At 44.1% G+C, this 16,080-nt stretch overlaps 1 protein-coding gene across 1 annotated transcript in view; it reads left to right on the top strand.

Annotated features, from left to right (window-relative positions):
* Positions 1–16,080, top strand: part of GIPC2 (GIPC PDZ domain containing family member 2) — a 128,562-nt gene that overhangs the window by 41,993 nt on the left and 70,489 nt on the right. The gene's annotated exons all lie outside the window — the stretch shown is intronic.

Raw genomic sequence — 16,080 nt, 5'->3', positions numbered from 1 at the left:
ACCCAATGGTGAATAAATACCACCAAAGAAACTCTCTGTCTCAAAACAATGATACAATTTCATATGGGTACAGTGTTGCATGACTGTGCAATTGCCATTCAAAGTGTAACCGCGATGAAAGCTGAAAATTGGCTTGGGCAGGAAGGGGGTGAAAGGGCCCAGTATTGGAGTGATTGAAAAGTATAAAATGTGATTCTGAACTGTGCAGTTAGTTTTAAAAAGTAAATTCAGGCAGAAACATTGCAATGGTGAAAGGGCTCATGCACACAACCATATAAAAATATGGCAACTAATATGCAGGATCTTTCTGGCAGCAAGATCCTTTGAAAAGTGCATTACACGCATGTATTGTTTGAGCAATGTTTACGTGTGTACAGGGCATACAAGGGCCTGTTGCTAGGTCGTTCTCAAGGAAGACACCAGCATCCCTTCATCTGTTGCTAGGATGCAGCCATCTTCTCAAGGAAACCGCCTAGCATTCTTCTGTTGATCAGATGCAAGTGGCTCTCTTATAGGAGAACCTAACTCTTCTATCCTTTACAGCCAAGGAAACTGCCATCCTAGCCTAAATTTGATCTTCAGTTGCTATTGGTGTTAAACATGTACTTCGTTTTGACACCAGCCATTGCCTAACTGAGGGCAACTTTGGACAATCACATTCATGGCATGCTATGAATGACTAACTGTTTTGGGAAACAGTTTATTAGCTGTATAGTGCCACCATGGGAGAGACTGCAGTAGATTTTGTACAGGTTCTTTCCCAAATAAGTGCAAGGCAGCCAGGCACACAGCAACAGGCCATCCACTCTCGATGGATAAACAGTTTGAGGGTGTCTTTTTCTGTATGTTTTTGCTTAAAAGAACTGGGGAAGGGATATGGGGACATTCTTTAGGTTTTGAGGCTGGGGACCATGATGTAGCTTGTAGAACAGATAGGCCAGAATAAACAGTCTATAGGTTCATGGTTAGGGACCATGATGTAGCTTGTAGAACAGATAGGCCAGATTGAAACAGTCTATAGGTTCATGGCTGGGGACCATGAAGTAGCTTGTAGAACAGATAGGCCAGATTGAAACAGTTATATTGGAGGGGAGGGGAATAGAAATAGGTAACTAGAAGGATATAATGGATTCGGCATATTGGGTATACTAATGTGTAAGCATGGGTATAATCCATAACATATTAATAATATCATTATTACTCTTTAAGAAGCCGATACCCAGTATTGCTAGTATGGTAAAACGGAAAGGGGGGGGTGAAAATGGGACTTTGTGTGAGGTGTGTGGAGTCGGTAGGCATGATATATTGGTACAAAAACTTAGCATAAAAAGATTTAATATATATCATATTATGACATGAACAAAAATGCATGATACATGAGAGTTACATACATATGACAATTAAATCGATAGAGCAATGAAAAATATCCTAAATGCTGGATCATACACAGTAGATGGGATATGCATTGAAAAGGAGGTCATTATTAGTAGGCATACATAAAGTCCAAATATAGAAATAATGATTTAAAAGTGAGGGATACATCCATGTTGGGCTCAACGCGTTTCGTGGACAATATTCCACTTCATCAGGAGCGATTGCACCCCAAATCAGTATTCAAGAAAAGTCAGTAAAAATGAGGGTATTGTGGACAGTATTCCAAAGAGCCAGGGGGTCTGTTCCGGAAGCTGTAGGGGCCCAGACTGTGGCCCGGGGCATACCAGATAGGCATTCCAGGATACATAAAGGTAACCGAAGTAATGAGTGGTATGTGGTGTCACAGGTATTGATCTCCAAAGATTTCCAGTAACAGCCACAGTGGAGGCTCCTAGCGTCACGTCGGCGCTCAATGCGGGAGGAAATGCCGCCACATCCCGGGCGAAAGACCGTCCAAAGATTGAAACAGTCTATAGGTTCACGGCTGGGGACCTTGAAGTAGCTTGTAGAACAGATTGGCTAGACTGGAACTGTCTATAGGTTCATGGCTGGGAACCCTGAAGTAACTTGCGAAACAGATAGGAGGCTCTACTGAAACAGGACCATTCCACAGTTGCAGCCTCCTATAAGAAGCTCAGCATCCAGTCCCAGGGGCAAGCAGCCTTTCTCATCTCGGCTCAATGATCCATCCTCTCCAGGGGAGAAGAGATAATCTCCTCAGGGCTCTGAACTATTTAACAGCTCTCCCAGCCACCAACTGGGAACACCTCCCAGGGAATTAGCTGGACCCTACTCAATATTCAGGCTGGAAATTTAAATTCTCCCTCCCTAAACTCTGGAAATTTCTTTTAGAAACGGGGGGGGAGAGCAAATAAACTGACAGCCTGGGCAGCCCTAAGCATTCCAGAATAAACTATTATTGCTCATCCTGCTACAGCAGGAGCCCAAACCTAATTAACTTAGCAGCCTAACTAGAAGGGTGCTACAGGTAAGTTTAGTTTGGCTTTAATGAAGCCATTTGGTGTCCCTTTGTTCATAGGCCATGGCTGATCCAACAACCGCTTTGAAGAGGACCATCGATTCATAGCTGCAGCTTGTCTCGGCTGTGAACTCTTTTCCCGTGACAGGCAATGGCAAGAGGAATGCAGGGAGAGGGGGGAGGCGTCAGGCTCTGCATTCCTCTTGCCATTGCTTGTCTTGGGAAGGTGTTCACAGCTGGGACAAGCTGCAACTGTAATCAGCCGTGTGCTTCAAAGTTCTTGTCAGATATGCCATCGGCAGGAGGGGAGGGGAGCAGATCGGATATCAGAACTAGGGTGAGAAGAACCCTAGAACCATGGGACAAAGTACTGTATGGACAGAACTGTAAAATAAAATTATAGATTTTCCTTAACTTGATCTTGACAGCTTCACAGAAAAAAATTGTATGTAATAAAGACTGCATATCCTTTGGAACTTTTTAGCTTGTTTGCTGTCCCCCGTCTCACTTTCACTGAAGGGGTTGACTGATTGGTCAGGTGTCCTCGCCAACTAGCTTCAAAGGAAACATGGCTGCCTGCCACAGCAGCTTAGCGGGAGGGGGTGAAGAGGTAATCGCAAATGTTTCTCTTTGTTTTCTGACAATACAGTCCATTCCACAGATCCTTATTTGAGATTTAGAAGCTGCACCTGTCTGAGCACCATGACTCAGAGTTTTTGTTCAGTGTTCAGCGATAAGATTTGCTTTGCATAGATCACCATGGAAGCTGAAGGCAATTCATCTACGAGAAAAACAATTCACTTATGGGCTTAAATAAAAAGGCAAAGATCAATGGACGATAAGTAGTAACCAAATCAACCAATCAGTAACCTTACTAAGTTAACGTCAGCGCTATTAAATATAGTTGGTTTCTATAGAAAACTTCACATCTTCTGTGTGCACTGTACTTTATTAAAGTTGAACAGAAATCAAAAGGTGAAGGTGTGTTATGTTATAAGGAACTTCTAGAGATGGTAATAGTGCCTACGCAGTATCCAGAAAAATCTCCTTTTTTGTATGAAACTAAAAAATAGCAGTGCACTTTCTGATAAGCCCCTTGCCTACCAGGATCTGGAAGCCTCCTTTAACAAACTGGCCCCAGCTTCCCCCCCGTGTGAATGAGTTTGGGGTGCATACATAGTACCCCTACCCATTCACCAAAAAAGTGTAAAAAAAACCCCCAAAAAAACAGAGTTTCTGAATATTACAAAATAGAAACAATGTCCCCCGATGTAGATCCATTGTCCTGACGCCACCGCCACCCCGTGACAACATCAACCGGTGCATTCTGGGTTTCCTGTGTACCCCATGAATCATTCACATGGGGGGGGGGGGGGGAGGCAGGATCCCTTACTTTATTTTAAACGCTTGTATTACTACTTGAGTGTGAGTTCAATGTATTTACTCTCTCTCCAGTTTCTGTTGCATCTGAATGTTTTTCTAGTGAGTGTAGAAGCTGGGGCCCAGTCTCCAATGGGAGAGGATCATGCTCTGCTTCAGTATGTCACAGTACATGTTGGCATTCATGGTTCCCTTAATGAACTGTAGCTCCCCAGTGCCGGCAGCACTCATGCAGCCCTAGACCATGACACTCCCACCACCCTGCTTGACTGTAGGTAACACACACTTGTTTTTGTACTCCTCACCTGGTTGCCACCACACACGCTTGACACCATCTGAACCAAATAGGTTTATCTTGGTTCTAGTTATCCATGTCCTTAGTCTGCTTGTCTTCAGCAAACTGTTTCCGGGCTTTCTTGTGCATCATCTTTAGAAGAGGCTTCCTTCTGGGACGACAGCCATGAAGACCAATTTGATACAGTGTGTGGCGTATGGTCTGAGCACTGACAGGCTGACCCCCCCAACCCTTCAACCTCTGCAGCAATACTGGCAGCACTCAAACGTCTATTTCCCAAAGACAACCTCTGGATATGACACTGAGCACGTGCACTCAACTTCTTTGGTCGACCATGGCGAGGCCTGTTCTGAGTGGTACCTGTCTTTTTAAACCGCTGTATGGTCTTGACCACCATGCTGCAGCTCAGTTTCAGGGTCTTGGCAATCTTTTTATAGCCTAGGCCACCTTTATGTAGAGTAACAATTCTTTTTTTAAGAAAACATTACAAAAAAAAACTCTGCTCGCACTGAAGGCTCCCACTGTCTGCTTGCTCCGCCGTTCTGACCTTAAACAGCTAAGGGGAGGGGCCACCCAACGTCACCTGGTGGCGCCACCCCCCTGGGACATCATCAACCGGTGCATGCTGGGATGCTGGGTTTACTGTGTACCCCATATTCATTCACATAGGGGGGGGCAGGATCTCTTCCTTTTTTATTTATTTATTTTTTAAACAATTGTATTACTACTTGAGTGTGAGTTCAATGCATTTACTCTCTCTCCGGTTTCTGTTGCGTCTGAATGTTTTTATAGTGAGTGTAGAAGCTGTTCCCTTGGCAGGTTGGATATGTAAATGTCTAGCTATGTGGCAATGCGTCTTTAAATAGATCCGGGAGTCAGAGTGCAGGCATTCTAGCAGTGTGTGAACTGGAAGAACTGGGTTCAGCTCGCCTTTCTCGCTCAATTGGAATACATAACTTGACAAAGATGACTAAGAATACAAACTGGAGGAGCTTTATCCCAGGTTACTGGAAGTTATGTTTTTATTGTTCCTTGAATAGACTTGTGTTTCACAATTCTACCTGTCTGGGCATAATAAGCCATGTACTTCCCCAAATGGCAAGCAGCTGGACACAATGCAAAATGATGGTAAAGGCCAACTCCACCTCAGCCCACGTTCGCATGGAATGCGGCTTTGAAATCGTGCAACTTTATCTGAAACCGCATGATTTCAAAGCCACATGTCAGTGCAACTTCAGGTGCAGCTTTGAAGATATCTGTGTGGCTTCATGCACAGATGTCAATTCAAGTCGCACCCAAAGTAGTTCATGTACTACTACTTTAATCACTTAAGCCCCGGAAGATTTTACCCCCTTCCTGACCAGGGCCTATTTTGCGATTTGGCACTGCGTGACTTTAACGGACAATTGCGTGGTCGTACGACGCTGTACCTAAACTAATTTGACGTCCTTTTTTTTCCCACAAACAGAGCTTACTTTTGGTGGTATTTGATCACCTGTGCGATTTTTTGATCATGCGCTATAAACAAAAAAAGTGTCAATTTTGCAAAAATAACAACATTTTTCACATTTTTTTTATATGAAATTCCCCAAAAAAAAATATAAAAATCAAAATTTTTTAACATTTTATGCCAATTTGTTTTATGCTACATATGTTTGGTCAAAAAAAATGCAAAAAGCGTATTTTGATTGGTTTGCGCAAAAGTTATTGCGTTTACTATTTAAGGGAAAGATTTTTGTCTTTTTTTTTTTTTTTTTAACGAGTAATGGCAGCGATCTGGGATTTTTTTTGCGGGACTGCGACATTGCGGCGGACAGATCGGACCCTTGACTGACATTTTTGACACTTTTGGGGTTACCAGTGACATTTCTACAGTAATCAGTGCTACACATATGCATTGTTACTGTAAAAATGACACTGGCAGTGAAGGGGTTAACTTTTTTGAGAGGGAGGGGTTAAGTGTGTCCCTAGGGGCATGATTCTAACTGTGATTGGACATGGCTACTGGTGTAAGAACAGAGATGAACGGTGCTAGATAGCAGAACCGTATGATCACTATTCTTACACAGGGGAGAATGACAGGCGGCTTTGTTTACATTAGCCGCCTGCCTTTCTCCCGGTGTAACGGACGATCGCGAGTGCCCGGCGGACATCGGGTCTGCCGGGCACAAGCGCGGGAGAGTCCGTGACCGTGAGGGAGCGGGGGCGTGCCTCCGGCGGCACGCGCTCTCTCCCTACGTCGCTTTGCCTGTGAGGGGGTGACCGCCGCCGTAAATAGTCAAAAGTGAGTACACCCCTAAGTTAAAATGTCCAAAATAGGCCCAAAGTGTCAATATTTTGTGTGGCCACCATTACTTTCCAGCACTGCCTTAACCCTCTTGGGCATGGAGTTCACCAGAGCTTCACAGGTTGCCACTGGAGTCCTCTTCCACTCCTCCATGATGACATCACAGAGCTGGTGGATGTTAGAGACCTTGCGCTCCTCCACCTTCAGTTTGAGGATGTCCCACAGAAGCTCAATAGGGTTTAGGTCTGGAGATCTGCTTGGCCAGTCCATTACCTTTACCCTCAGATTCTTTAGCAAGGCAGAGGTGGTCTTGGAGGTGTGTTTGGGGTCGTTATGTTGGAATACTGCCCTGCGGCCCAGTCTCTGAAGGGAGGGGATCATGCTTTGCTTCAGTATGTCACAGTACATGTTGGCATTCATGGTTCCCTCAATGAACTGTAGCTCCCCAGTGCCGGCAGCACTCATGCAGCCCTAGACAATGACACTCCCACCTCCATGCTTGACTGTAGGCAAGACACACTTGTCTTTGTACTCCTCACCTGGTTGCCGCCACACACGCTTGATACCATCTGAACCAAATAAGTTTATCTTGGTCTCATCAGACCACAGGACATGGTTCCAGTAATCCATGTCCTTAGTCTGCTTGTCTTCAGCAAACTGTTTGCGGGCTTTCTTATGCATCATCTTTAGAAGAGGCTTCCTTCTGGGACGACAGCGATGCAGACCAATTTGATGCAGCGTGCGACGTATGGTCTGTGCACTGACAGGCTGACCCCCCACCCCTTCAACCTCTGCAGCAATGCTGGAAGCACTCATACATCTATCTATCTTAATCTGCTGTATGGTCTTGGCCACTGTGCTGCAGCTCAGTTTCAGGGTCCTGGCAATCTTCTTATAGCCTAGGCCATCTTTATGTTGAGCAACATTTCTTTTTTCAGATCCTCAGAGTTCTTTGCCATGAGATGCCATGTTGAACTTCCAGTGACCAGTATGAGAGAGTGAGAGCGATAACACCAAATTTAACACACCTGCTCCCCATTCAGACCTGAGACCTTGTAACACTAATCAGTCACATGACATCGGGGAGGGAAAATGGCTAATTGGGCCTAATTTGGTAATTTTCACTTAGGGGTGTACTCACTTTTGTTGCCAGCAGTTTAGACATTAATGGCTGTGTGTTGAGTTATTTTGAGGGGACAGCAAATCTTCACGGTTATACAAGCTGTACACTCACTACTTTACATTGTAGCAAAGCGTCATTTCTTCATGTGAGGGTTGTACTCACTTTTGTGAGATACTGTGTGTGTATGTATGTATGTATGTATGTATGTGTATATATATATATATATATATATATATATATATATCTCAAGGAGAAGGGATGCAATCTCCGATGTGCAAGTTCCTTTTACTTCAAAATAATATCTTCACAAGGTACACAGACAATATAAAAAGCAACTGTACAGTTTCAAGCATCCCTGCTCTTTCTCAAGCTGACAGCTGCTTGAAACTATGCAGTTGCTTTTTATATTGTCTGTGTACCTTGTGAAGATATTATTTTGAAGTAAAAGGAACTTGCACATCGGAGATTGTATCGCTTCTTCTCGATACATTATTGGTGGATACTTGGGAGCCCACCGCTGATACATCTCTATGCATTCAACTTTGATACGGGCAGAGTGACTCCCCCTTTATCTATCTATCTATCTATCTATCTATCTATCTATCTATCTATCTATCTATCTATCTATCTATCTATCTATCTATCTATCTATCAGCAGAGACCCTAGAGAATAAAATGGCGATTGTTGCAACTTTTTATGTCACACAGTATTTGCGCAGCTGTTTTTTAGCTAAGATCTTGTTCCCGTGATTTTATTGTTTTGCTCAAGTTTCCTCTAGATGTTCTCAGTTATAGTTTTGCGATTCCATACAAGGCTTGGCTCTGCACTATTTATACAGAGCCCTTTGCCTGGTGTTGACATTGTACGCTAACTAGACACGTCACCAACTGTGTCATTTCACAGATTTATTTTAGTCGCTCCGTGTTAAAAACAGAAACAGTTTCAGCTTAAACAAGGCAGCCTGTTGTAACTTTAAACTTTTTAAAATATGAATAAGTATGTGCAGCTGGTGTGGTCGGCATTGAAGTCCTACGCTGGGAAACCTACAAATGTTCCCTTGCAGTGGGGCTGTTCTTGCACTGCAACTGTTACGAGTTATAGATAAAAAAGGTTCGCTAATATGAACCAGTAGGTAATGTGCAAAAAACCTTACTAAAAATTAAGTGAGTAACAAAATATTGTGCCTGTATGTCAAACACTCAGTGGGACACCAAATTGACCACTAGAAATCACAAAGAAATAGAAACAGTGTTATAATATAGTCCATAAATAATCATGGCCTAAAATGATAATAAGTAAAGTCCCAAAGTAGAATCCACAGGAAGGTGAAGTGATAAAGATGTGAAGCTATAATCTGCAATCACCCCAGTGATCCAACGACAGTGACACACTTATCTCCTTACCAGAACACTGGTAAAAACAGTCTGTATAAATCTCCTCACAGCGCCATTTAGACTTCTGTTGAGACGAGCGCGTAGGGCACGGCGTGCTGACGTCACCGCGCTGCCCAGAGGACGGGCTACATGAGAGCCGGCCGGCTTCTATTTATCCAGAGCGAGTTTTCTATGTATACATGTGAGTTATATTTTATATATATTTTAATAAAGCTTGACGTTTTTACACTATCGAGCCCCTTTCTCTTGTATGGCACCATTGGAGCTTACCTCCATTGACATCAGGACTAGTTCACTCTTTCCTGGCCATATCCATGGTTACTTGCTGGAGGAAGGATTGCTTATCTAAATTGATTGCAGATTATAGCTTCATATCTTTATCACTTCACCTTCCTGTGGATTCTACTTTGGGACTTTACTTATTATCATTTTAGGCCATGATTATTTATGGACTATATCATAACACTGTTTATATTTCTTTGTGATTTCTAGTGGTCACTTATTTATGTATACATCATTCAATTTGGTGTCCCACTAAGTGTGTGACATACAGGCACAATATTTTGTTACTCACGTAATTTTTAGTAGGGATGCACCGAAATTTCGGCCACCGAAATTATCGGCCGAAAATGAGCCTCTCTCATTTCGGCCGATAATGGGTTAACAGTGCCGAAAATAAAAATGGCCGCCGTGGGGAAGGAGGAGGGCGCAGCGCAGCGCAGGGCAGGTTTCAAAAGTCCCGCCTCTGGCCGGCCGTCCGCCTCTTAACAATGTCCCTACTACTCTGTGCATTATGAATGGACATACTAGGCGGGGGGCGGGGCGAGCGGCCGCTATAGAGAGAACTATTGTGATCCTTCACTGTCAGCTCCTCACGTCTATGTATGAATGAGAACTGAACTGAGCTGACACCGGGCGGGGGGGCGGGCGGAGCGGCCGCTATTAGCTGTGACTATGTGAGAGTTTCACTTCCCTGACAGGCACGTATCTCCGCTGACAAGGAAGAGAAGCTCTCACATAGTCACAGCTAATAGCGGCCGCTCCGCCCGCCCCCCCCGCCCCCCCGCCCGGTGTCAGCTCAGTTCAGTTCTCATTCATACATAGACGTGAGGAGCTGACAGTGAAGGATCACAATAGTTCTCTCTATAGCGGCCGCTCGCCCCGCCCCCCGCCTAGTATGTCCATTCATAATGCACAGAGTAGTAGGGACATCATTGAGAGGCGGTGCCGCCGGCCAGAGGCGGGACTTTTGAATGCAGGAGAGGACACCCGAGGAGGAGGACGCTGAGGCAGTGGGGGAGGGGGGAGGGGAGCTGAGGCAGCTTACCAATGCTATTAGTATTATGAGGCATGAGGGGTTAATGTATTGTCACTGCTGGTCACTCATCTATTAGTGACTGACCAGTGGCAGTTAATTAACCCCTTTTGTGCTGCATTAGTGCAACCAGTGTCAGTGTTAATTAACACTGGTTGCACTAATGCAGCACAAAGGGGTTAATTACCTGCCACTGGTCAGTCACTAATAGATGAGTGACCAGCAGTGACAATACATTAACCCCTCATGCCTCATAATACAAATACCATTGGTAATTAAATTAACCTCTTGCCAACCCATCACAGTACATATACTGTGACAGGGTGGCAGCGACAGGTGTAGGTGTACGTCGCTGCCTGTTTTTGGTTTATGTCCCTGTTCTATCCATTTCAAATTTTTTTTGGGGAAAAAGTCATTTTCGGTTTCGGTTTCGGTTTTCGGCCAAGGGCATCCTGCATTTTCGGTTTCGGTTTCGGCCCAAAATTTTCATTTCGGTGCATCCCTAATTTTTAGTAAGGTTTTTTGCACATTACCTACTGGTTCATATTAGCACAGCTTTTTTATCTATTTATTGTTCCTTTAGTATAGTCTTACTTACAGCTGCTGCTTTTTCCTTTAATATTTAGTGCGGTTACATGATTTTTATTAACTGTTACGAGTTACCTGCTCATTCATGTCAAGGGGGCTTAGACTAGTCCCCGCAGTTTCTTCTCCCCTACACTCTAGTGGTCTAAAGCAGACTTTTTCAACCAGGGTGCCTTGAGGTTTCTTCAGGGGTTCCTTGGTAAAAATGCCTAAAAATTGCCCCAAAATTCTATACAAGTCAGTGGGTAGATGAAACTTGCCTTTTAGTTACACAAAGCCACAGGTTTTCATTGTACATTATTACAACCGTCTAGCTGCCGGCGCCCTAACGACCAATGACATCATCACTGGATAAGGAGGATGTCAGTTGCCTGCATAGCATCCTTGTTTGACCCTCCCTTGCCTCTCTCCATCAGCTTAGGGGGTCTCATTAGCTAAGTGATGGAGAAAAACTAAGGGAGAAGAGAAACATTGGAATACTAGTCAGTACCAGTTTGCAAAAGTGTATTTGCTTTGGAATAATAAATCCCCTCTAATATTGGGTGTCCTACATGTATTGATGTTGCTGCATTATGTAAAACTATTAGAATAGTTTTTACATTTCAGAATGGGGCGCCTCAAGACTGTACATAATTTTGGAGGGTGCCTCAAGATTTTCCATAATTTTAAAGGGTGCCTTGACTGAAAAAAGGTTGAGAAAAACTGGAATAAAGTTCTGATGTCATCAAGACTGATGTAGTCCATCGCTCTGCATCAAACCTGAGGACACCGGAGGGCAGTCCACCGCTCTGCATCCAACCTGAGGACACCGGAGGGCAGTCCATCGCTCGGCATCAAACCTGAGGACACCGGAGGGCAGTCCATCGCTCTGCATCAAACCTGAGGACACCGGAGGGCAGTCCATTGCTCTGCATCAAACCTGAGGACACCGGAGGGCAGTCCACCGCTCTGCATCAAACCTGAGGACACCGGAGGGCAGTCCACCGCTCTGCATCAAACCTGAGGACACCGGAGGGCAGTCCATCGCTCTGCATCAAACCTGAGGACACCGGAGGGCAGTCCATCGCTCTGCATCAAACCTGAGGACACCTGGAGGGCAGTCCACCGCTCTGCATCAAACCTGAGGACACCGGAGGGCAGTCCACCGCTCTGCATCAAACCTGAGCACACCGGAGGGCAGTCCATCGCTCTGCATCAAACCTGAGGACACCGGAGGGCAGTCCACCGCTCTGCATCAAACCTGAGGACACCGGAGGGCAGTCCACCGCTCTGCATCAAACCTGAGGACACCGGAGGGCAGTCCATCGCTCTGCATCAAACCTGAGGGCACCGGAGGGCAGTCCATCGCTCTGCATCAAACCTGAGGGCACCGGAGGGCAGTCCACCGCTCTGCATCAAACCTGAGGACACCGGAGGGCAGTCCATCGCTCTGCATCAAACCTGAGGACACCGGAGGGCAGTCCATCGCTCTGCATCAAACCTGAGGACACCGGAGGGCAGTCCATCGCTCTGCATCAAACCTGAGGACACCGGAGGGCAGTCCACCACTCTGCATCAAACCTGAGGACACCGGAGGGCAGTCCACCGCTCTGCATCAAACCACAGGACACCGGAGGGCAATCCACTCCTGGAAGCATGGGAGAGCTAGAGGATCAGATAAATCTCCCCCAGACCTAAAAAGCAGATAACCCTTTCAGGGCGGGCACAGCCCCACTGCAAGGAGGAATTTTTCAGATTTCACAGATTTGGGCGTTAACGTGAACCCTTTCTTTGCCCTGCATACTTACCTTTGCCATGTTTCCATAACCAATATATACACAGTCATTTCATGTAAGCTTGTCACCATGTCACAATATTTGCAATTGGGTTTGGACCTTGGTTGCACCGGACTGGTATTTTACTGGCATGGCTGGTAAAAATGTCAAACTAATAGCAAAGAGACTGAAAGGCTGACATTTTTTTGCCTAGAAAATGTGGAAACCCTTTTGGCCAGTGAATATGATCTTTTGACAGTGGTTCTGAGTCAAAGTATGCCCACATCCCATATATTGTACTCAGACTCACCAATTAGCTGTAGCAAGGGACCTTAAAGCGGAAGTCCAGCCTAATACCTTAACAATCAGTAATGTGAGCGAAGTTCAGCCTTATGTGTCAAATAGAAAAAAATCCCTGTTTTTCTACCTTTTATTTTGCAGTATTCAGTGCGGTCACATGACTTCAATTCCTGCTGAGTCAAAGAGCAGCAAGTGGGTGTGGTTACTGAAAGCTAGTGACATCACTTCCAGGGAGGGGCACTGTTCCTGTGTAGCCAGTGGATGTACACAGAATGGGAGGAGCTGATCATAGGTTCCCGTCCAGTGTTCTCTCATCAGTAAGGATGCATTATACATCCTAATTAATGAGAAAATTAGGAAATAGAAAAAGAGCCATTCACACAGGACAGGGGGGGGGGGGGTGTAAGGGACACATAGACATTATAGCTGTGCTGGGCTTTGAATTAAGACGACCATAGGAGAAGGAAGCTGGACACGGGGGGGAACTGTCAGTGTAGCTGGAAGTGCTCTGGGGTCTCAGCTCACAGTCTGCAATGGTCATAGTACAGCAACCACACCAAGTCTATGTTTCCACTAGTGCGACTAATCAATGGCACCCATTCCCATCTACGCAGGTACCTGCACTACTATGCAGAGAGTGTAAAGTTGGATCAAAGCTGCACTCAAAGTCGCACTCTAGCCTAGTGGCTATGTTTCCACTAGTGCGACTCTTGTGCAATTTAGAGTGCGACTTTGAGTGCAGCATTGATCCAACTTCACACTCTCTTGATGAAAGTCGCATCAAAGTAGTGCAGGCACCTTTCCAAAGTCGCAGATTTTCAAAGTGGCATAGATGGGAACGGGTGCCATTAAAATCAATGGGATGTGACTTATCATGCGACTTTATGAATTCAAAGTCGCACTAGTGGAAACGGAGCCTAAAACTCATTAGTCACATGTAATGAGCAATAGAAATCGATCTGTATCCTTCTAAACTTTCAAAAATGTTCCTTTGTACCTTATTCATAGCCTCCTAAACGAGGCTATGAAGACAGGAGGAGATCATGTTCTGTGAAGGATAGGAGGGATGAGGGTGGGGCTGGCCAGGCCTAGGAATGTCTGTCTAAAGGCCCATACACACGATAAGAAAATCTGAAGGGAAATAGGGAAATTTCGTCCGACGACCGATCTGCCGATTTTCGGATTGTTAGTATGGTTCTTTTGACAGCTGACTCAGACTTTTCGGCCGAAAAAATCCTGATGTGCAGGCTATAAAATTTTTATCTTCCTTCAACACAACGTTCGATTTTCGTCTCATTTAATACATTTTTCGACGGAAAAAAAATCTTAAGAGCAAGACTAGGCATGCTCAGAGACGAAAGAACACATACAAAGCAATCCAACACATGACATCACTTAGTACGGGAAAATTCGTATGAAAAGAACAACCTCTTCACTTTCCACATCAGACTAGCATGCCACAAAAAACGGACGACAGATCGTTCGATAATCTGATCATGTGTACGGGGATTTAGAAAGACAGACTGCCAATCTTTTCAGGAAGTGAAAGACGGCTTAGCAAATTCAGATGAAGGGAGATAGCATTGTCGGTGAAGAGCAGGAAGAAGCTGATTGTCCCGACTGTAAGACTTTCTAAGCTACACAAGCAGCTAGCCAGAAAATGAATAATATTAAAGATAAAGATATTCAACATACTGTTAATAGGAAAAAATAATTTTTGACTGGAGTTTCCCTTTTGAGGGTGTGTATATATATATATATATATATATATATATATATATATATACACACAGTATATAGAGGGGCACCATCAAGCCAACAATTTCATATAAAATATATAAATATATAAAGTTTATTGTACAATGATTAAAACACATATAGATACCATGTCATGTGGCAAATGGGTTAGCCTAGACAATTTACATTAATACATAGTATGAAGGTTCATGCCGCAATGTAGCTCAACATGTTTTGAATGATGACACGTCTTCATCAGGAGAATTTTTGGATGAATTCTTAAAGAGATTATGACATGTGATTTTATGCCAAAAAATGATATATTTGCATATACATTTTCATGAATACAAGTCTGTAAAATTCTATACCTGTATAGTCAAACCCCAGCCATTAAAAACAAACAAAAATTCCCAGCTCATTTACCAGCCAGCCTGCAACAATCTGAAATACCCTGTCCAACAGTTCACGTTAAAACAAGGGGTTTAGTTTGCACACATTTGCAAATACATGCATAAGCTGCAGAGGCCACTTCACGGCACCCCAGTATATCTGTAGTCCTAACTCTATAAATGTTGAGAGCCTCCAAAATTGGAGCACATATATATAATAATAGATAGATTTAGGGCAGGTATGCCTGGAGGGAGTGGACTCCTCCTAAAAGGTATATTACCAACCTAGTCTAAAAAAAAACATCCAAATCGTTCTTTTCATTTCTCCCAAGACCTGATCCCTAGCTCCATTGTCATCTCCTCCCATGCTCACCTCCGGGACTTCTCCTGAGCCTCTCCCATCCTATGGAACTCCCTACCCCAATTTTCCCAACTATATCCTAACCTGTCCACTTTTAGGCGATCTCCAAAAAACCCTTATCTTCAGAGAAGCCTACAGTATCCTGCCCCTGCCTAACAACTGTACTTTTATTTTTTCCATCAGCTAATCCTCTGCAGTTATTACTTTTAGTATCACTTGACCCTCCCTCCTAAATTGTAAGCTGTAATTAGGAGGGCCCTCTGATTCCTCATGTATTGAATTGTAAGTTACCTTTATTGTCTACCCTCATTTATAAAGTGCTGTATAAATCCTAAATAATAATAAAAATAATAGTAATAATAATTACCATCTTATACTGCATTACTTAAAGGAGGAATGTCACCATGTTTAAAAACAATAAAAAAACACACATTTATCAGTCCATTAGATTGAGACCTGTCTTCCTAGCTTCCTAAAGGCCCGTACACACGATAAGAAAATCTGTAGGGAAATTTCCTCCGACGACCGATCTGCCGATTTTCGGATTGTTAGTATGGTGCTTTCCACAGCCGACTCCGACTTTTCAGCCGACAAAATCCTGATGTGTAGGCTATAAAATGTTTGTCGTCCTTTAAAACAACGTCCGATTTTCGTCTCATTAGTACAGATTTAGACGGAAAAAAATCTTAAGAGCAAGACTAGGCACGCTCAGAGATGAAAGAACACATACAAAGCAATCCAACACA

The sequence above is a fragment of the Pelophylax lessonae genome (genome assembly GCF_965119305.1).
Source record: "Pelophylax lessonae genome assembly, chromosome: 8".
NCBI lineage: Eukaryota > Metazoa > Chordata > Amphibia > Anura > Ranidae > Pelophylax > Pelophylax lessonae.
Note: the sequence above shows the minus strand (reverse complement) of the source record. Positions and strands in the feature narration are given on the sequence as shown.